The following is a 20,746-nucleotide window of genomic DNA, read 5'->3' on the forward strand; positions in this document are numbered from 1 at the left end:
GGTTCCAGGAGTCCTGGCTCCTAGCTCTCTTGATCCTTAGCCTCAGGAGTCCAGACCCCCAGCCCCTCCTCCCTCAGACCCAGGAGTCCAGGTCCCCGGCCCCTCCTCCCTCAGACCCAGGGGTCCCGGCCCCCATCCCCTCCCCCCTCAGACCCAGGAGTCCAGGCCCCCATCCCCTCCCCCCTCAGACCCAGGGGTCCAGGCCCCCGGCCCCTCCCCCCTCAGACCCAGGAGTCCAGGCCCCCAGCCTCTCCCCCCTCAGACCCAGGATCCAGGCCCCCAGTCCGCCCAGGAGTCCAGGCCCCCGGCCCCTCCCCCCTCAGACCCAGGAGTCCAGGTCCCCGGCCCCTCCTCCCTCAGACCCAGGAGTCTGAGCCCCAACCCGGGCAGACCCTGGCATGGAGTCCCTTCTTTACCTGCACCGGGATCTGAAGTGTCAGCCCCTCTCGGGGGCCATGGTAGGAGCCCAAAGGGGCGCAGAGTCACGCCCAGTGCAGCTCAGTCTGTCTGGGGCAGAGAGGGTTAAGGCGTAGGTCCCTCCCAGCCTTCCTTATCCCCCAAAAGTTTGCCTCTAGGATTTAAAGGACTAGGAAGTAGCGGTGGAAAAGCTGAGGCCCCTCCGGGCTGAGTGTGGGCCAGGGGAGGAGGCTGGCACTGGGTGTGCGCCCGCCCAGAGAACACGGCAGACGGGGCGGGGGATGGATGGATGGACAGGGCGGCCCCCAGCTCGGCCCCTCCCCCTGCCAGCCTGGAATTTCCTGAAACTGGGGAAGTCTGGCTGTGTAGAAGAATAATTTCTTCCAGATTGCAGCTGTTGAGGGAGTATGTGTGGGCTTGAAAGAGAGAGAGAAAAACAGACAAGGTCAGGCAGTAAGACCAGCAAAAGGATGGATGCAAAAGGATGGATGTGACCTCGGAGGGGCAGCTCTCACCCTGCTTTGGAGAGTTCCCTGGATGAATATCCCTGCCTGGAGCTACTCGTCCACAGAAAGGTCATTACATCACCGAGTGCCAGTGCCTAGCGGCGACAAGAAGAGTCAGATGTGGGTGTGAGGAAGATCCCTCGGCAGCCAGTGTGCCAGAGGGCCTGACCTGGGGGAGGTAGAGGCCCCGGGGAGGAGGCTGGCTCCGCTGTGCGCTGGGGCTGGGATGCTGGGGCCAGAGAGGGAGAGAGTTAGTTTCATAGATAACAAGGAGGTGTGGCTTGACCTGAATCTTGAAGGAGTGGGACAGAGACAAAAGGTGACAACAATCCAGGGACTTCCCTGGCGGTCCAGTGGTTAAGACTCCGTGCTTCCACTGCAGGGGGCACAGGTTCGATCCCTGGTCTAGGAACTAAGATCCTGCATGCCACGTGGCGTGGCCACAAAATAAAAGTTTTAATTATTTTCTATTGACGTTAGCTTCACATAACATAAAATGACTCATTTTAAAGTGGTATTTAGGGGACTTCCCTGGTGGCACAGTGGTTAAGATTCCACCTGCCATGGGTTCGAGCCCTGGTCCGGGAAGATTCCCACATGCTGCGGAGCATCTAAGCCCGTGCGCCACAATACGGAGCCTGCGCTCTAGAGCCCGCGAGCCACAACTACTGAGCCCACGTGCCTAGAGCCCGTGCTCCGCAACAAGAGAAGCCACGGCAACGAGAAGCCCTCACACCTCAACGAAGAGTGGCCCCTAGAGTTGGCAACTAGAGAAAGCCCGTACGCAGCAACAAAGACCCAACGCAGCCAAAAATAAATTAATTAAATAAAAAATAAATTAATTAATAAAAAATAAAGCGGCATTTAGTACATTCACAGTGTTGTGCAACCATCACCTCTATCTAGTCCCAAAACGCTTTCATCTCGTCAAAAACAAAAACAAACAAAAACAAAACAAAAAACCCTTGTACCTGTTAAGCTGTCAGCTGGGGGCTGGTCTGTTCCAAGAGGCTGCCTGCATCCTTCTGGTGTTTTCCCTGTGTCTGTCCTCTGGCAACGGTAAGTTGAGCCCCTCTTATGCTTCAGGTGTCCCTGATTTGCAGGCCTGCCCCATCTCCCTCCTCCCTCCAGCCAGAAAAGGTCCTCTGCTTTTAGGGCGCATGTGATTTGGCTCGGCCCACCTGGAAAATACAGGCGTTATACATATATCACCATCGGTAATGGATATGTATTAATATATTACCTGGTAATCAGCACAAGTTAATACAGAAGTATACATAATTTATGTCAAGGAATTGGGAGTTTGCAATGCTAAGGACTGGCAAGCCTGAATTCCATAAGGCAGACTGGAAACTCTCAGTCAGGCTAGGAGCTGACGCCTCGGTCTTTGTTTCTGGTTTGGTTTGGTTGTTGTTCTGAGCCCCGCCGCGTAGCATGCAGGATCTTAGCTCCCCAACCAGGGATCAAACCCACGCCCCCTGCATTGGAAAGGCAGAGTCTTAACCACTGGACCGCCAGGGAAGTCCCTGATGCTGTGGTCTTTAAGGCAGAATTTCTTCCCCATTTTGCAGTGAAGGCCTTTCAACTGATTGGGTGAGGCCCACCCACATTCTCGAGGGCCATCTCCTTTACCTAGAGTCAGCTGGGTATAGATGTTAGTCACACCTACATAACGCCTCCCCGGCCATACCTGGGTTAGTGTTTGGTTGAACAACCAGGTACTACAGCCTGGCCAAGCGGACAAGTAAAATGAACCATCACGCCAGGATAATCTCCCCGTCTTAAGGTTTCTAACTTTAATCTTGTGTGCAAAGTCCCTTTGCTACATGACACGACATATTCATCGGTTTCAGGGATTCATGCCTGGATATCTTTAGAGGTGCATTCTGTCTACCCCAAGGACCCTCAGAGGGCAGATCCCGGGGGATGGTGGCGTGGCCACCAAGCTGGAGAGCCTGGGAGGAGGAACAGGTATACAAGAGATGCTAGAGGCCATGCCCAGAAGAAAGGAAAGCAGGATCGGCTGCACGGGCAAGCGACCTGTGCAGTCTTGGGGGTCGCCATGCCTAGAAGGGCCCTCTGCACTTGGTTTCATGGTTTGCTCTATCTTCACATTATTAATCATTTTGAACAAGGGACCCCACATTTTCATTTGCAATGCACCCCGCAAATGAGGTAGCTGGTTCTGGGCTGAAGTGCAGGAAGAGCAGGGTTCTGGGATGAAGCAGCTGAGAAGGGTGACATTGAGAGATAAGAAAAGGGGAAGGAACTTGGACCAGGGCCGGGCAGCAGCCAGAGAAAGTGAAGGAGGAGGAGAGAGACGGGCTGCAGAAGCCCTGGAAGGACGCACAGGTCCCCTCTCTGCAGTCTCAGTCTGATTTAAAAAAAAAAAAAAAAAAAGATCCACTGGATTTAATAGCAAGCCAGAGGTGACCGGTGGCCAGAGTGAGAACTGCCCATGGGGGCTGGGCAGGCGCAAGCCAGACTGTGGCTGGGGAGGCGAGGGAGAAAGTGAGGAGATGAAAAAGCGCAGAGGACTTGGGAGTCTGCTGTGAAAGAAAGGAGAGCAAGACAGGACGGATATCCGGGGGGAGAGGGAGGGCTCAGAGAAGGAGTTTGGTTTCTTTGCTCGGTTTGGATACATTTCCTGCTATTTTGTTTCTTTTTTGAAAAAGTAATTTTTAGTTACATAAAGGATATCCTCCTTGTAAAGAGAGAGAGGAAAATAACCCTAACTAATAAGGTTTTTTTTTTTTTACATAGACATTTTTTTAACATCTTTATTGGAGTATAATTGCTTTACAATGGTGTGTTAGTTTCTGCTTTATAACAAAGTGAATCAGCTATACATATACATATATCCCCATATCTCCTCCCTCTTGCATCTCCCACCCTCCCTATCCCACCCCTCTAGGTGGTCACAAAGCACCGAGCTGATCTCCCTGTGCTATGCGGCTGCTTCCCACTAGCGATCTGTTTTACGTTTGGTAGTGTATGTATGTCCGTGCCGCTCTCTCTCTTTGTCCCAGCTTACCCTTCCCCTTCCCCGTGTCCTCAAGTCCATTCTCTAGTAGGTCTGTGTCTTTATTCCCGTCCTGCCCCTAGGTTCTTCATGAACATTTTTTTTTTAGATTCCATATAAATATGTTTTAGCATACGGTATTTGTTTTTCTCTTTCTGACTTAACTTTTGATGACCTTGTCCAATCCAAGCCCCATGAAATTAGTTTGCAGTATCCACTTTCCAACTGGGCTGGGCTCTTACAAACACACAGACCAGCGTTTCTGCACCTCGGAGCTCTTGGCATTTGGGGCTGGATCGTTCTTTGTGGTGGGAGTACCCTGTGCACTGTGGGATGTTCAGCAGCGTCCCAAGGCTCCACCCACTAGATGCCAGTAGCTTCCCCCTCCCCAGGATTTAGACGGCCAGCATTGCTTCCAAATGGCCCCTGGAGGGGGGATATTGCCCCTGGTTGAGAACAGCTGATCAACATGGTGCTCTAAGAAAACACATATTAAACACACATTTTAAACACACAAAGGAACTTTTACTGGATGGTTTTGGGCTACCACTTTTTTCCCACTTAGCAGTTTCTTTTGGGACTCATTCATTGCTACTACATACAGACTTAAAGAGGGGGCTTGAGCTTACTTCAGCATTTTGAAGAAAGTATATAACAACAATAATAGCAGCTAACATTTATCAAGGGCTTAGAATTTTTTAGGAGCTGTTCTAAGCTCTTTCCACATGTAACCTTAATCTTTGCAATAACTCTATGGGCGGGAGGAGGTTGGTATTATTATTCCCACTTTACAGATGGAAAAACTGAGGCACAGAGAGGGTTTTTTGGTTTGTCTCTTAACTTTTAGGTAACTTAGCTAATGCAGCCCTAAAGTTGCGCAGGCAGGATTTGAACTCAGGCAGGCTGACCCTGACTCAGAAGGAGAGATGGAAGATATAGGAGAGGTAGGTTCTATAAAGGACAGGACCCCCAGGAGCAGGGAAGAAAAGGGTCTGTCCAACAGAACTTTCTGGAATGATGGGACTGTCCAGTACAGTAGCCACATGTGGCTGTTGGGCACTTGAGATGTAGCTAGTGGGGCTGAGAAAGTGAAATTTTAATTGTATTTAATTTTCATTGATTCTACATGGAAATAGCCACTGGGGGCCAGTGGTCCAGGTACTGGGTAGCCCATGTCTAGAGCACTTGAGGAGGGTTTAGCCCAGGGCAGCGGGGGCTGCCTCTTGAAGGAGCAGGTGGAAGGATAGAGGGGTGACTGCAGCCTGGGTCAGTGTACAGGTGGGGCGGTGCTTCGGGGGCTCTACTCCACTGGCCTGGATCTGGGTGAGGCAGAGGCAGGGGTGGAGGAGGTGAGGCGTTCAGCTGTGCTGGGAAGGGAGGGGAAGCTGGTTCAGATCTGAGCCCCAGACGAACTGCAGGACAAGTCTACTGAACACTTGCTGTGTGCGGGCTCTGTTTGAAGCACTCCATCTTATTACCTCATTTAGTCCTCACATCAACCTATGAGGCAGGTGCTGTTATTATGTCCATTGAGCAGATGAGGAAACTGAGTCAGCATGGCAGGTCTCTACCAAAGGCCACGGAGAGCAGAGACCATAAGCAAGGTGGCCTGTGCGCGCAGTTTGGGAACTTCCCCAGCTTCTCAGGAGTGGACAGAGGATGCTGAGCGGGGAGTGGCCCAGGGTTCGGGTTTTCCCATCAGGAAGTATTTCCGACAACCCAAAGGACTTTGAAAGAGCCTCATCTAGATGCAGCAGGAGAGAGGAGGAAGCCAGAGAGGGTAGGGACAGATGGGGTGAGAGAGAGAGAGCGAGGGAGGGAGGGAGACAGAGAGACAGATGACTCCCCTGGCGGTTCAGTGGTTAAGACTCCATGCTTCCACTCCAGGGGGCGAGGGTTCGATCCTTGGTCAGGGAACTGAGATCCTGCAAGTCATGCAGTGCGGCCAAAAAGAAAAAAAAAAAAAAGAAGAAGAGCTGGAGACAGGATCTGTGCCAACAGAGGGAGCCCTGGGAGTGCAGCCAGTCTGGTGTGAGCTCTGTCTCGAGCTCCCTCCTCCTTCCAGCTGAGCTGGCTCCCAATGCATCCTCCCCCCCACCCCCCAGCACACACAGCTTGGAAGGAGTTTTCTTTCTTTCCTTGGTTTGGATACATTCGCTGCTATTTTTGCCTCTTCTTTTGTAAAGTAATTTTTAGTTACATAAATGATACCTGAATACGTCCTCCTTGTAAAGAGAGAAAGGAAAGATTTTTTCTTTTTTCTTTTTTTTGGCCACACCTCACGGTTTATGGGATCTTCGTCTCCAACCAGGGATTGAATCTGGGCACTCGGCAGTGAGAGCACGGAGTCCTAACCACTGGACCTACAGGGAATTCCGCCCCCCGCCCCTTGTAAAGAGAGAAAGGAAAATAACCCTAACTAATAAGGTTTTAATGACCTCATCCCATCCAAGCCCCATAAAATTAGTTTGCAGTATCCACCTTCCAACTGGGCTGGGATCTTACAAACACATAGACCAGCGTTTCTGCACCTCGGAGCTATTGGCGTTAGGGGCTGAATCATTCTTTGTGGTGGGAGGGTTGTGAGCCATCCTGTGCACTGTGGGGTGTTCCCAAGGCCCCACCAACTAGATGCCAGTAGCTCCCCCCTCCCCATGGTCTGGACAACCAACAATGTTTCCAAAGGACCATCTGCAGTTCCCTCCCCCTCTGGTTACAACCCCAGCAGGAATAGTTCCTGGGATCCTTTGCAGGTTCTGTGAAGGAAATGAGTATCCTGGCACAACTGGCAAAGTTGAGGAAATAGGGAAGGGCCAGGAGATAATTGCTGCAAACTCCTGGCCAAAGTACCACGAGCCTCGGTCTTCCACCTGAGGGTGGGTCGGGGATTCCTAAGGTCCTTCCTGCCCTTCTGCTAAATGTGGGCAGGCGGGAATGTGACCAAAGCCTGTGCACTGGTGTCAGCCAGCCTTGGCTTGGAGCTCTTGCCTGTGTGACCACAGCAAGCCACTTTTCAACTTGTAGCTTTAGTTTCTTCATCCGTGTCAGAGGTCCAAGGACCCTCACAGAAATCCTAACAATAATTCATAAAAGCAGCTATCATTACCAAACCGAAGTGGTTTGCCAGGCTGTGTCTAGGCACGTGATGGTGACGGTAATAGTCATAACAGCTCACATCCTTGAATGAGTGCTAAGTAAATGCCAGGCACTCTACTCCACACATCTTGTGTATGAACTATTTCGTTTCTCACCAAAACCCCAAAAAGCAGGTCCTGGCATTATCCTCATTTGATAGATGACAAAGTAGAAGCAATCGGGTGACTTTCCCTAAGTCACAAAGTTAATAAAAGGCAGAGCTATGATCAAATCTCAGGATGCCTGGCTTAAGATCTTGCCCTCTTAGCCAAACTGCTTGCTTCCTATGAGAGACAGAATAGAATAATCTCTGATTACCTGCTTCCTTTGAAGCAGACACCATTATCATTGCCATTTTCCAGAAAAGCAAAGTGAGCCTCAGAGAGGCAGAATGACATTCCCAGGGACACAGAGCTGGCAAGAGGCAGATCTAGGTTTTGAAACCGGTTTGGGGTGAGCCCAGTCCATTATCTTTTGGTCATACCCAGTATCTGGTACCCTGAACCTGGTCTGGTAAAGGATAGTTCTGAGGTGGATAGGGGAAAACGAACATTATACGACACGCTGGTCTGCTCCAGTGGCTGTGATGCTGAGTGTGGGACCAACATCCTGGGCCTCTGAGCAGCTTTATCCCTATTCAGGATGCATGGATTGTGAAGGGAGTTTGAATCATTGCCAACTACGGCCATCCCCCGTATTTTTCCAATTTACCCTCATGCTCTGACTGAATATGTCTTATCTGAATCCTGCATGGAGTCTACACAAGAGGGCCAAAGATGGGGCTCAGCTGATGCCTACTTGATCACTGAGATATCAGAGAATGGGGGAGGCTGTGTTGCCTTCTAGTACTCTGAGTACTAGTACTCTAGTATTTCATAGACTCTGACCATGGTGCTGAAGCTAGACTCAACAGTCCAATCCCCATCAGCACCGTGGACAGCGGCCACAGAACCTACCTTCCTGGGGTTGGGTCCTGATGGTGAAATAGGGAGGGTGTCCAGATACAGGTCCGGGGGTGCTGGGGCCACGCAGAGAAGGAGCCAGAATTGTTCAGGAGGCAGGGAAGCTCAGTATGCAGGTGAGGACCAGACTGGCCACAGAATGCTGTCCTCAGGAGAAGACAACTTCTTTTCTACTCTACCCTGGCGGAAGTAGCCAGACAGCAAAATGGACGCACCCTAGACTTGGCCTGGTCATAAGGTTGTCTTTTATGGATATGCTACGGGTGTATAGTATGACTGCAGTAAGAATGCACTCCTGAAATGTCAGGGCTGTGCTGCCTGCTTTACAAACGTCATTGCTTTTTTTCCTACTGCAGTAAGGTTCACATAACATAAAAGTGACCGTTAACCATCTGAAAGTGTACAATTCAGTGGCATTTGGTGCCTTCACAATCTTGTGTGACCATCACTGTTAACTGGCTCCAAGACATTTTCATCACCCCAGCAGGAAACCCTGTACCCATTAGCCAGGGTTTGTCATAGAAACAAAACCAATAGGATGCATGTGAATATATATATATATCATACTCCACACACACACACACACACACACACACACACACACACCAGATTTTATGGAATATCCTCACACGATTATGGAGGCTGGCAAGTCCAAAATCTGAAGGGTGGGCTGCAGGCTGGAGACCTAGGAGAACTGTTGCTGAGGTTCAAGTCCAAAGGCAGTCTGCTGGCAGAATCCCTTCTCGCTCAGGAGAGGTCATTCTTCTGTTCAATTCAGGCCATCAGCTGATTGCATGAGGCCCATCCACATTATGGAAGACAATTTGCTTTACTCAAAATCCAATGATTTAGGGGCTTCGTTGGTGGCGCAGTGGTTAAGAATCTGCCTGCCCATGCAAGGGACACGGGTTCAAGTCCTGGTCCAGGAAGATCCCACATGCCGCGGAGCCACGAAGCCTGTGCACCACAACTACTGAGCCTGCGCTCTAGCGCCTGTGAGCCACACCTACTGAAGCCCGCACGCCTAGAGGCCGTGCTCCGCAACAAGAGAAGCCACCGCAATGAGAAGCCCTCACACTGCAACGAAGAGTAGCCCCCGCTTGCAGCAACTAGAGAAAGCCGGCACGAAGCAACGAAGACCCAGTGCAGTCAAAAATAAATAAGTAAAATAAATTAATTAAAAATAATTATTTTAAATCCAGTGATTTAAATGTTAATATCATCCAAAAACACCCTTGCAGAAACATCCAGAATGTCTGACCACATAACTGATCATGGCCCAGCCGAGGTGACACACAAAATTAAACATCACAAATCCTCCCCTTGTCAACTTGCATCTCCTTAAACCACACTTAACCTCCAGATAAAGACAATAACAACAATGAATGAGTGAGTGACCTCTGCCAGCCCCCTGCCTCTATGGGGGATTTTGCTGAATGAGAGGCCAGCTTCCTGTTTCAGGGCTACAAACCCGCTCTTCCGCCTGCCCCCAGCCCAGTTGAGACATCTGGGGTTTCCAGAGCCTCAGTAACAAGGAAATGGGAATACACTGAGATGAAGGTAGAAAATACAGAGAAAACCCAGGGATGATTTCTGCACAGGGAACTTACACTGGACACAGGGATCCTCGGCTGCTGGGGAATGTGGGACCAGAGCTGTGCTCCAGCTCCTACACACACACACACACACACACACACACACACTTCCACTGCCGCTCTGCAGACTGCGTCCCTCACCCCACACAATCCCACCTGGGACTGGCAGCTGCCCTTCAGACCAGCCCAGATCATTCCTACCGACTGAGACCCCTGCTTTCCTTGTCCCAGGAATGACCCGGTCATTCCCATCCTGCGCCACCCTCCCAGCTCTCTCTGTCCCCCTAGAGTGGCCGTGGGCAGGGAGGGAGCCGCCCCCTGCAGCAGACATGCCCGGGGGCCCAGCCTGCTCTGACACCTCCCATGTCACCCTGAGCAAGATGTGACCAAGTCTCAGGGTCCTTAAGTCAAGTGGGGAAAATCACTCCGCAGTGATGGGAATTGAGGCTCATAGAATGGGCGTGGGGAGGTCTTTTGGAGAGGATGATGAAAATGGTCTAAAATTTGATTGTGGTGATTTGCACAACTAAGTTTGTAAAAAAAAAAAAAAAGAAAAATTGAACTGAGCCACTAAAAGGAGTGAATTGCATTGTGTGGTGGTTTCTTCATAATAGACCCTGAGATCCTGCTCTCATCCCTCCTAGGGACCCTGCCCAGACCCTCTATCTGGGGGCAGGGTTCTGTGATCTCCCGACGGCAGCTGACCTTCGTGTGCCGGGGCCCTGATAGGGTTAAGAGATTCCACTTGGAGAACAAGGACAATAGAAATGACTTCAAGAGTGAGGATAGGGCTTCCCTGGTGGTGCAGTGCTTGAGAGTCCGCCTGCCGATGCAGGGGACATGGGTTCGTGCCCCGGTCCGGGAAGATCCCACGTGCCGCGGAGCGGCTGGGCCCGTGAGCCATGGCCGCTGAGCCTGTGTGTCCGGAGCCTGTGCTCTGCAACGGGAGGGACCACAGCGGTGAGAGGCCCGCGTATCACAAAAAAAAAGAAAGAAAGAAAGAAAAGAATGAGGATAACATGTCTCAACTTTGTCCACACCAGACAGAGGCCAGATTTGGCATCACCATAATGAGCAAAGACACTGTCTGGCATTATTGCTGCCGCTATAAAAAAGAGTCTGGTTGGTCTGAGCCCAGTGAGCCCCTGGAGCTGGTGGTGACAGGTGAGGAGGTCTCTGCTCTGCCCTCAGGTTTGTCCCAGGTCCCTGGACCCTGTCCCCAGCTGTGTCCTCCGTCCACAGGCTCCCCTGCCCCCTCCTGACCCCCAAGCCCTCTGGCTCCCTCTTCCGTCTGCACACACATCTCTCTGCCTTCACACCTGGCTCAGGTCCCTGGAGCCTGGTCTCACCTGGACACCATGGTGACCTGGGCACTCAGCCCCAGCATCAGGGTGGGCACAGAGCTGTCCCTGCTGGGCTGGCAGGGGGTGCACTTCCAGAGATGGGGTGAGGACAGACCCCTTCAAGGGAACCTGTGTCTTTTCCCTCAGATTGTGTTGACTGTCCTTTCCACTGGGTGAGAATCTGTGGGGCCTCAGGTCATGTGTCCCCTGTGCTGTGATCCACTCCTCACTGGGCAAGTCACATGGTCCAGGGGGGCCCCTGACCAGGGCTGGATGGTGCTTTGGGGCACGTTTGGGATGAGGCCATCCCTGTCCCTGTGGGTGGTCAGCCCCGAGCTGTCCTGGAGTCAGGGTCCATCCAGGACACTCTGACCCCCTCCACACCCTCCTGGGGCCTCAGAGCAGACATTCCACTTGGATTCTGGGCAGTAAAGCAGGGCACAGCTGTAGGAGGTGCAGAGGGCGTGACGCTCCAGCAGAATAGAGCAGGGGCACTCTCCCTGGTCTCCTGGTCCCGGCCCCATTTTCTCAGGAATCTCAGGGTGTTGTCTGGGATTGAGCGATGGCCAGATGTGGCCTGCTGTCGGATGCTCAGGGTGGAGAGGGGCCGGGGACAGACCCTCGGCAGCCCCCACACAGCATCAGCCCCCCTCCTGCCCTGATCACAGGACCCGTGGAGACTTCAGCTCCGCCCACACTCAGCCCTACTACTCAGCTGGTGAGTAGCAGACCTCAGCCTGGAGGGGATTCTGGGGGGCTCTGCGCTGGGGAATCAGGGCCTGGCCCTCTCCTGGCTTTGGATCAGGGAGTGGTGAGGCCACAGGAAGGGGCTGGCCCGCGCAGGGCACTGGGGTGTCTCTGATATTCATAAGGTCCCTGATAACAACACCCACGGGACTGAGATAACCCTACCCCAGGCACCTGATGGCAGTAATGCCATGACAGGCCAACGTGGGAGGCACTTCCCAGACCTTCTGAGAGCCACCACCCCTTTTATTAATAATATGCAGAAACGAAGTTAAAGTTTCTCGTCCAAAGGCACAGGGCTCTGAAGGGGAGGAAACAGCCCAGGTCAGCCAGACCCCAGACCTCGGGGTTTGGCCGCAGCTCCGCAGCGCCGCCTTGTGGGCAGAGTCCACTGCCGGCCCCGCTCAGCACTGAGAGAAGGACAGAGGGACCGGCAGCTCATCCTCCACACTTGCACACTAGGAGAGACAGGGGACCTCTGATGGTTATGTCTGAACAGCCTAGAAGGGAGGGCACTCTTGCAAAAGCCTGCAGTGGACATTTGGAGGGTTTCCCTGTGGAATCGGCCCTTCCTGAAGTCATCCGGTCAATTCTCTTGCTGGCAAGAGCTGGAGTCCTGAGACCCCCAATCAACTTCTAGGAGATTCATTCACCATGTGGCCCCTCCCACAATCAACTAGCTCCTTGGAGAGGACGTGTAGCACTTGTTTCAGAGACCCAGCTGTGGTCCCCTGGCTGTTTCCAAGGACCCAGCTTTGGTCCTACAGTCGCCCAGCTGAGTCCAGACACGTCCTGTGAATCCTCCCCTGCCCCCAGAGATCCGTTTTAATTGTCTTCTCAGCTAACTGTACAAACCTTCCTAGAGTTCATTTTCTGACCTTGACTCTGGGCTACACTTACGCAGCTGATAGCTAAGACCATGTTTTCTGGATCATGCTTCACGTTGCTCATCAATAAATGTCCTCACAGGCCCAATGCGTCAGCCCTGCGTGTGGCGCTGGGGTACACAGGTTCTAGGTCCCAGTCTCTGTCTCCACAGTCACTCAAGACTTAGTGAGAGAACAAGACAAGATGAAAGGGTATCCGTGTTCTCTGATCCAAGTGTGCGTCTCAGGGTCAGGGGTGAGTGAGGGAGATGTCTGAGGGGACTTGTGTCTGGGTGAAGGCGCAGAGCTGCCCCGCCTGCACACAGCACCAATCCCCCCAAATGCACATGGCCATGAAAGCACAAACGCACACATATGTACACACACACCCGCACGCACTGTAAAACGTATACAGGCATGCACAACCCACGAATGCTCGCATACACACACACATGCACACACCCACACGCACGGACACGTGTGGAGTGGGCGAGGGAGTTGATGAGACCACGACTGCACACGGAGGGTCCCTCGGGCTTTAGGTCCACCCAGAGGAACACGCAGGTCCCCATTTCCCACCCCTACTTCAGTTCATCCCCACTGGACGCCATGCATTCTCCAAACACAAGAGGACCCATCAGCTGTAGGACACTGTCCTTGATCTGACCTTCACCCCGTCACCTGGCTAATGCCCTTCAGGTTTGGGATTGGAGGCTGTTCATCCCAACAAGCTTGCAGTTGCTGCTGTAACGAACCCCTCACATAGGGGCACCAAACAACACAACTTATTATCCTACAGTTCAGGAGCTCAGAGGCTAACATCAGTTAAACTGGGCTAAAATCAGGGGTCAGCAGGGCTGCGCTCCTTCTGAAGGCTCCAGGGCAGAACCCATTCCTTTACCTTTAGCAGCGTCTGGGGGCCGTCTGCATTCCTTGGCTCGGGGCCCCTTCCTCCGCCTTCAAGGAGAACTGTAGCCTCTTCAAATCCTCCCTCTGACTAGGACCCCTGCTTCTGTGGTCGCACCTCCTTCCCTCTCTCTCACCTGCCTCCTCCCTCTTACAAGGACCCTGGTGATTACATTGGGTCCACCTGGAACATACAAGCTCATTCCCCCCCTCGAGATCCTTAACTCAATCACACCTGCAAAGACCCTTTTTGCACCTAAGGTAACACAGCAGTTGGCTCCAGGGCGTCGGATGCGGACATCTTTGGGGCTGTTATTCTGTCTACCTGAGCGGGTGTCGGGCCTCAGCACCACCTCCGCTTGTGGGCTCCTCTGGGCTTGAATGCCTCACTCTGAATTCTAAGTACCTCCTTGCAGGAATGTTTCCTTCTTCCACTAGCTTGTGAAATGATCAATGTTTGAGAGTCTATTTCTTGTGTCCCTAGAACCTCTACGTAAGAGGAGGTCGGGGAGGAAGCAGTGGAGACTGGAAACGCACCCCACAACCCGTTAACCCCCCCACCCCCACCCGGTGCTCAAAGTGACAGACAGGTGGTCCCTGTGTGACAGGACTGTGGCTGCTCACCAGCACCGTGTCCTCCCTTCCTGGGCTCCCAGCGAGATGAACTCCCCAGCCTCCCTGCAGTTATGTGTGTCCTGGGATGAAGTTCACAGTGGCATGTGAGCTGGATGGACGGAGCTTCTTCCAAGCCTGGCCCGTGAACATCCCACACAAGATCCTCACGGTTCTTCCCTTCTGCTGATGGATATGGATGCCCTGGGTGACCTTGGACCCACACGCTGAGTGTGGCACCTGGTTCCCAGGATGACCCCATAGAATAGAGCCTGCTGTACCCCTTGTATTAGTCATAGTTCAGGTTTCTCTAAAGTTTATGCTTTAACATGTGTCATACATACATATGCTAGTGTGAAAATTAATAAAGGGAAACCTAATTTAAAACGGAGTTGGGAAGCCCTAAAGGGGAGCTCTCTCACCCCTACCCTCTGCTGCAGCTTACTTTACATTCCTGGGCAGGAAGAAGCTTGATTTTCAGAAGAAGGATGATTTTCTCTTTGCCCAGCAATAGCCCAGCCAATGAGAAACAGCAACAGCCCAGCCAATGAAAAGAGCAACAGGCTAGCCAATGAGAAACAGTCACAACTTAGCCAATGAGAAATAGCACCAGCTCAGCTAATGAGAAACAGCAACAACTCAGCCAATGAGAAAACAGCCTCAGCCCAGCCAATGAGAAACAGTCACAACCTAGCCAATGAGAAACAGCACCAGCTCAGCTAATGAGAGACAGCAACAACTCAGCCAATGAGAAAACAGCCTCAGCCCAGCCAATGAGAAACAGTCACAACCTAGCCAAGGAGAAACAGCAAAGCCCAGCCAATGAGAAACCACCACCACCCTGACCTCTTGGTTTTCTCCAAGGGACTTTCAGTCAAAGCAGCCCCTTCCAGCTTCCTCCTTTTTCTCTGTAAAGTAACATTCCTCTTCCTTGTTCTCTGGACTTGACTGTGGTTTGCCATAGTTTGAATGTCCTGAATCGCAATTCCTCTGCCATTCCTAAATAAACTCATTTTGCCAGTAAAATAACGACATTTAATTTTAAGGTCGACACTGGACACACCTTTTCCTAGATGACCCAATAATATGCCTGAGTCACTTACATTGTCCTCCCGCCTCCTCCCTCACTGCCCCCCACCCTGCCCCAGCTCCTGAGCAAGAATCCTCTTCCTGGGGTGCACTTATAAAATACAAACCAGTCAATCCAGAGTCCACACCGCACCCCCTCCTTTATGGGGGTCCACAGTCTGGGCCACGATCCACCTGCCCTTGTCACGCTAGGGCCAAGCACATGACAACTAGGGACGCCCCCTCCACCCCAGAACCCGCTGAAATCATTAATCCAGCCAATCCCATGCCTGCTTACCCTTTCCTGCCCATTCCTTCTTGTGGAAACCAGAGTAAAGGCTCCCATTTTCCCCTCACTCCATCTCCTCCTGTCTCTGGTGCTTCCCTACGTGGCCCTGGTGGGTGGCATGCATGCCCCCTCCTCCTGGGAACTGTGATGAAATATCTTTTCAATGGAAGGCGTCTCCTGATCTGCTCCCTCACATTTTAGAATTAATACACAGTATTTTAAAGCACCTCCCTGCTGAGCTGGAATCAGCTTCACCTGTTTCATGGAAGATGAACTAATTCCTACCACGTGAGTCGTTACACTTTTGGGTCTACTGGCTGCAATAGTTACACAGCTGAAACGCACAGTGAGAAGGCCTCCGCCCGGGTACGGGCTTACCCTGCCTTGGCTGCGCAGAAAGCAGATCCCCATATCTGCCTAAGTCTGCTCTTCATCTTCTGTTCCACGTGCACCATGTCAGTCCGCCCAGCGCCCTTTGAATTCCACACCTGGGAGACCTCATACCTCTCCCCCTGACCCCGCCCCCGCTCCATCACTGACACGTGGGAGGGCCTCATGGACGTGTTATATGAACAGATATAACCAAATATATTCTTTCCTCATGTCAGTTCACACAGATTTAGATCCGTCCACAACTGCCCACTTGATTACTTAGCCTTGTTGCTGAAGCTACGGGGCTTCTAAACAAGGCCACTCCGTGCTGTCTAAACATGGAAACACTTGGGATCTGCACGACCACGTCTCCGGAGAGGGACCAGCTGCGCCGCCAAGGACGTGGGGTCACCGGGAGCCCCTCGCCCGGAGAGCCCCGATCCCGCTGTGAGTGGGACGTGTAGGTGGTCACCGCCCTACTTACGGGGTCAGACCGGCGGTTCCCACTCAGATTAAAACGAAACGTTACCCTGAAGACCCGCTAGGGGCCGCCAGCATCCAGTTTTCAATTTTTGCGTCTTGTATATTTTTTTGATAGAAACAGAAGAAACCTGCATGCCTGTTACAGGCCTGGCATTTGAAATGTTCTTATATATCTTAAGAATATTTTAAAACTTCAGCCAGCTCTTACAATAGTGCAATGGCTATTTTAGTTCTATGCAAACATTAGCATACTTAAACATTGTACAAACCCTCCACAGAACGCCCTATGCCCTATTCTTTTCTTTTCTTTTCTTTTTTTTTAAGAAACTGGGACTAAAACATTAGTTAACCTACCCAAAGTCGACCAGCTCTGAGTGATGGGGGCTGCAGGCCCATGTGGGCACCTGACTCACAGCTCTGACCTCAGGACCAGCTGCATCTCACCAGCTGGGAGGTTTCTGTCCTGGCTCAGAGGGGGCCCAGCCTTGCAACTCAGTTTTAATGAGTACTGATCTTTAATTTCCTATTTGTACTCAAGGTTAGTCTCCTCCAGAGATCTGCTTCCTAACTCAAGTCTTCATCATTGTTTCCTTGGTTCCATTCTGGGCTGAATTTCTCTATTTCATTCTCTCTCTCTCCCCCTCATTTTCCCACTATTACTGTATTAATCAGCCTTCTCCAGGTACATGGAACTGACAGGTTCTGTTACACAGGCTACATGGGTATCTGTAAGAGGAGATTTACCATGTGAACAAGTTCACGGGGTTACGGAGGTGGAGAAGTCCCATGACCTGCCATCTGGAGCTGCAGACCCAGGGCAGCCGGTGATAGGATTCAGTGTGGGTGTGAAGGCTGAGACCTGGAGGGTGGCTGGTGTAAATCCCAGCATCCGGAGGCCCGAGAACTAGGGGCTCTCAAGTCTGAGGGCAGATGCTGGACGGCCCAGCTCAAGAAGAGAAAGGGGATTCACCACCCTTCCCCTTCTTGTTCTATTGGGGCCCCCAGGAAATGGGATGGAGCTGCCCACATTGTGAGTGTGGATCTCTTCTTCACTTGGCCACTAAACCGAAGCTAATCTCTTCTAGAATCTCCTTCACGGACACGCCCAGAAATAGTGTTTTACCAGCTCTTGGGGGTCCCTTAGCCCAGGCAGGTTGACACATAATTTCACCATCACAGTTAGAATGGTGCATTTCCCCTAAAATCTGGCCTGACTCTAACCCCAGGTAGACAGGTGGACAGGTGGGCACGTAGCAAAAAGAAGTGTGGAGAGCTGACACTCCTGGAGAGGATTCCTCGTTATTCTACCCCCTAGAGCATGGATGGCTGACCAGGTCCAACGTCTGCTCCACTGAAAAGGATCCCTGTGAGTCCAGGCCACAGTAGGGAGCAGACAGGGTTTGGGGGCAATTAAAACAAAAAGAAAAGCCTCCCTCATCTCGGGGTATTGGTGGGGAGAGGAGGAGAACCGAGGAAGAGGACAGGAAACAGGACGTCAGGACTAGTTTCTTCTTCCTGACCCTCTGACCCACCGGACACAGAGCACAAACTCAGGGCCCTGGGCCGTAGGGACTTTCCTGCATGGAAGGACATCGTCTCCTGCTCTGAGGTCCCCAAGTGCCACCTGGAGGATGAGCCACGTGGCGGTGCTGCGTGGCCAGGGAGGGAGGGTCTACCTTGCACTTGGACACCTCCCACCCCAGGTGTGTCCAGGGGGGCGACCACCAGGGGGTCACAGTGGGTCCTGTCGTGGTGGGAGGAGAGATCCCACCCGGACCAGATGGGGCAAAAGCAGATGCTCAGACACAACCCCTGGACAAAGTGGACATTGGGATGACCTGAAGGGTCCCCAAGCCTTCAGGGAGCAGAGCGAGGATGGACCCCCTGCCCACTGGGCCCGATATCAGCAGGGCCTCCAGCCACCCAGGGAGCAAATCCCACAGACCCAGTCAGCTCCGACCTGGGGCCAGCAGGTACCCAGAGTCATCTCAACAGTGACATCAGACAATTGCTACCTCTACCCTGGACACCATCCTGGGAGGAGTGTGGAGAGGGACGCTGAGATGGGATAAATGCCATAGAGGCTGTTGCTAATGACTGGGAGGGGCTAAGTACCAAACTCCAGTACTCTGTGTGTGTGTGGGGGGGTGTATGTGTGTGGGGGGTGTATGTGTGTGGGGGTGTATGTGTGTGGGTGTGTGTGGGGGGGTGTATGTGTGTGTGGGTGTGGGTGTGTGGTTTGTGTGGGTGTGTGGGGTGTGTGTGTGGGGGTGTATGTGTGTGTGTGTGTGGTGTATGTGTGTGTGTGTGTGTGTGTGTGGTGGATGTGTATGTGTATGTGTCGGTGTGTGTATGTATGTGTGGGTGTATGTGTGTATGTATGTGTGTGTGTATATGTGTGGGGGGTGGGTGGGTGGGTGTGGGTGTATGTGTGTGTGGGGTGTGTGTGTATGGGTGTGGGTGTGGGGGGTGTGTGTGTATATGTGTGTGTGTGTGTGTGTGTGTGTGTCTTGCCATTAAGTGGGGGCAGCTCCAGAGACCAGATCACTGATAGACAAAGACTTTTCATTTCTTCTGCTGAACTGCCGTGCATCATGATCTTACACACACGTACACACCCACGCACACAAATACATGCACACACATGCACATGTGCTTGCACACATACACACAAATCTAATTCATACCAATGACAGTATGTTCATTTATATGCAGTACTATCTAACTTCTCCACATTTTAATTTCCTAAGGAATGACATACACCATGTAGGGCTTTTAATGGTGCTTTGATAACACAAAGTAGAGTCCTGTCAATGAGAAATCACTGATTCCAAGAAGGTGGTATATTGTTTCATAATATAATAAAAAAATTAAGTGATCAAAACAAATGATTTTTCTGAATTATAGAAAAGATTCAACAACAATATAAAATAGTATAAAATCCCTATTTCAGATGACTGTGCATTTTGTTCTGATGGCATCAAGTACCATCAGCACTGAATACCAGAACCTCTTCCCCAAACCTGGAGCCTCTTGATAAAGAGTTAGTGATTAGGGGAAGGAGGGATAAACTAGGAGCTTGGGGTTAACAGATACACACTACTATATAAAAAACAGATAAACAACAAGGACCCACTGTATAGCACAGGGAGCTATATTCAATATCTTATAATAACCTATAATGGAAAAAATCTGAAAAAGAAAAAAAATACATATATATATATATAACACACACATCTGAATCACTTTGCTGTACACCTGAAACTAACACAACATTGTAAATCAACTATACTTCAATTAAAAATTTTTTTAAAGAGTTAGTGATTAATGGTTCATTTAAATCAAATTATTTAAAATCTGAATAACTCAAATAAAAGGTGCCCAGTTTGAATGATAAATTTGACGCCATTGTTCTAACAGGGCTTGTTGAATAAGAGGCCATGTTGTCTGAACTCTCAGAGGTGCTGGAGAAGAGAACCAGTGCTGAAGGTACAGGGGCAGAACATGAGTGACAGTGAGGTTGGGTCGCTCTCCGAATCTGAAACCGAACTGGACAACAGAGTGAGTAAAGAAAACTATATTCAGACAAAAAGGAAAAAAAAAGAGCTAGACAAATGCACATTCTTGTTATTATTTCTCCCAGGTTTTTTTTTTTTTGAGTGTATATATCATTGTTTTCTTTCCCACCAAGAAAAATAACTGAGAGGCCACTTTTACTGCTTTTTCACTTAAAAATCCTTCCACGGCGCCCTTGCCTGTGTGCTGCTTCCATGACAGCACTCGTAGGTTTGTGGCAGGTTCCATGGAGCACTGCCCTCTGTCAGTAACGTCCCCCTGCCCCTCTCCCACCAGCTTTCCTATCTGGGGTGACATCATATAAAAATGAGTGACGGGTCTGGTTGGCAGTAAACAGTGCTGCAGAGCTGCTGTGTCTGAGTGTCTGTACAGGCACGAGTTTCAACAGAGAGTGTGTCGCCATCCTTCTCATCCTGTTTTTTGGGAAATGAGGGTTGTTGCTTTCACAAAGAAAGAGAAGTGCTTTTCAAAGGAGAGTGACTCTGACCGCAGAGCCCACATTCACGGCAGCATGTGGGGCAGGCCCTCCTCCTGCAGCCACACCACCCCCGAATCTGCAGGACGCCTTCCTGGGTTCTGTCTCAGGGCAGAGCCCAGGGCTCTGGACCTTTCTGTTTCTTAGAGGCGCTGGTCAGCTGGGCTGGGGGAACTGGGGGTCTGGGCAGATATGGGGGTTTGGGCCAAGAATCATAAAGCACATGGACCTCGATGCCCAGAAGGATTTCAGACACCAAGAACCTGGTTCTCTTCTCCTTGAATGAAAGCGACCACTGGGGCTGGGTGTCCCCCGGGGTTGAATGTAAAGCCTGGGATCAGCCTCAGGTCTGAGCCCTTGGACGGGTTGAGC

The 20,746-nt window shown here is 51.4% G+C and overlaps 1 protein-coding gene across 7 annotated transcripts in view; it reads right to left on the minus strand.

Moving 5' to 3' along the window:
- Positions 1-20,746, minus strand: part of CDC42EP5 (CDC42 effector protein 5) — a 64,464-nt gene that overhangs the window by 4,643 nt on the left and 39,075 nt on the right. For all 7 annotated transcript variants that reach the window (XR_016390825.1, XM_089902121.1, XM_089902123.1 and 4 more), the window contains one exon: positions 417-2,104. The gene's annotated coding sequence lies outside the window, so the exon portion shown is untranslated. The remainder of the gene's footprint in view (positions 1-416; positions 2,105-20,746) is intronic.

The sequence above is a fragment of the Delphinapterus leucas genome, chromosome 20, assembly GCF_059928025.1.
Source record: "Delphinapterus leucas isolate spDelLeu-1000000601 "Yukka" chromosome 20, BTC_Dleu_Yukka2, whole genome shotgun sequence".
Classification (NCBI taxonomy): domain Eukaryota; kingdom Metazoa; phylum Chordata; class Mammalia; order Artiodactyla; family Monodontidae; genus Delphinapterus; species Delphinapterus leucas.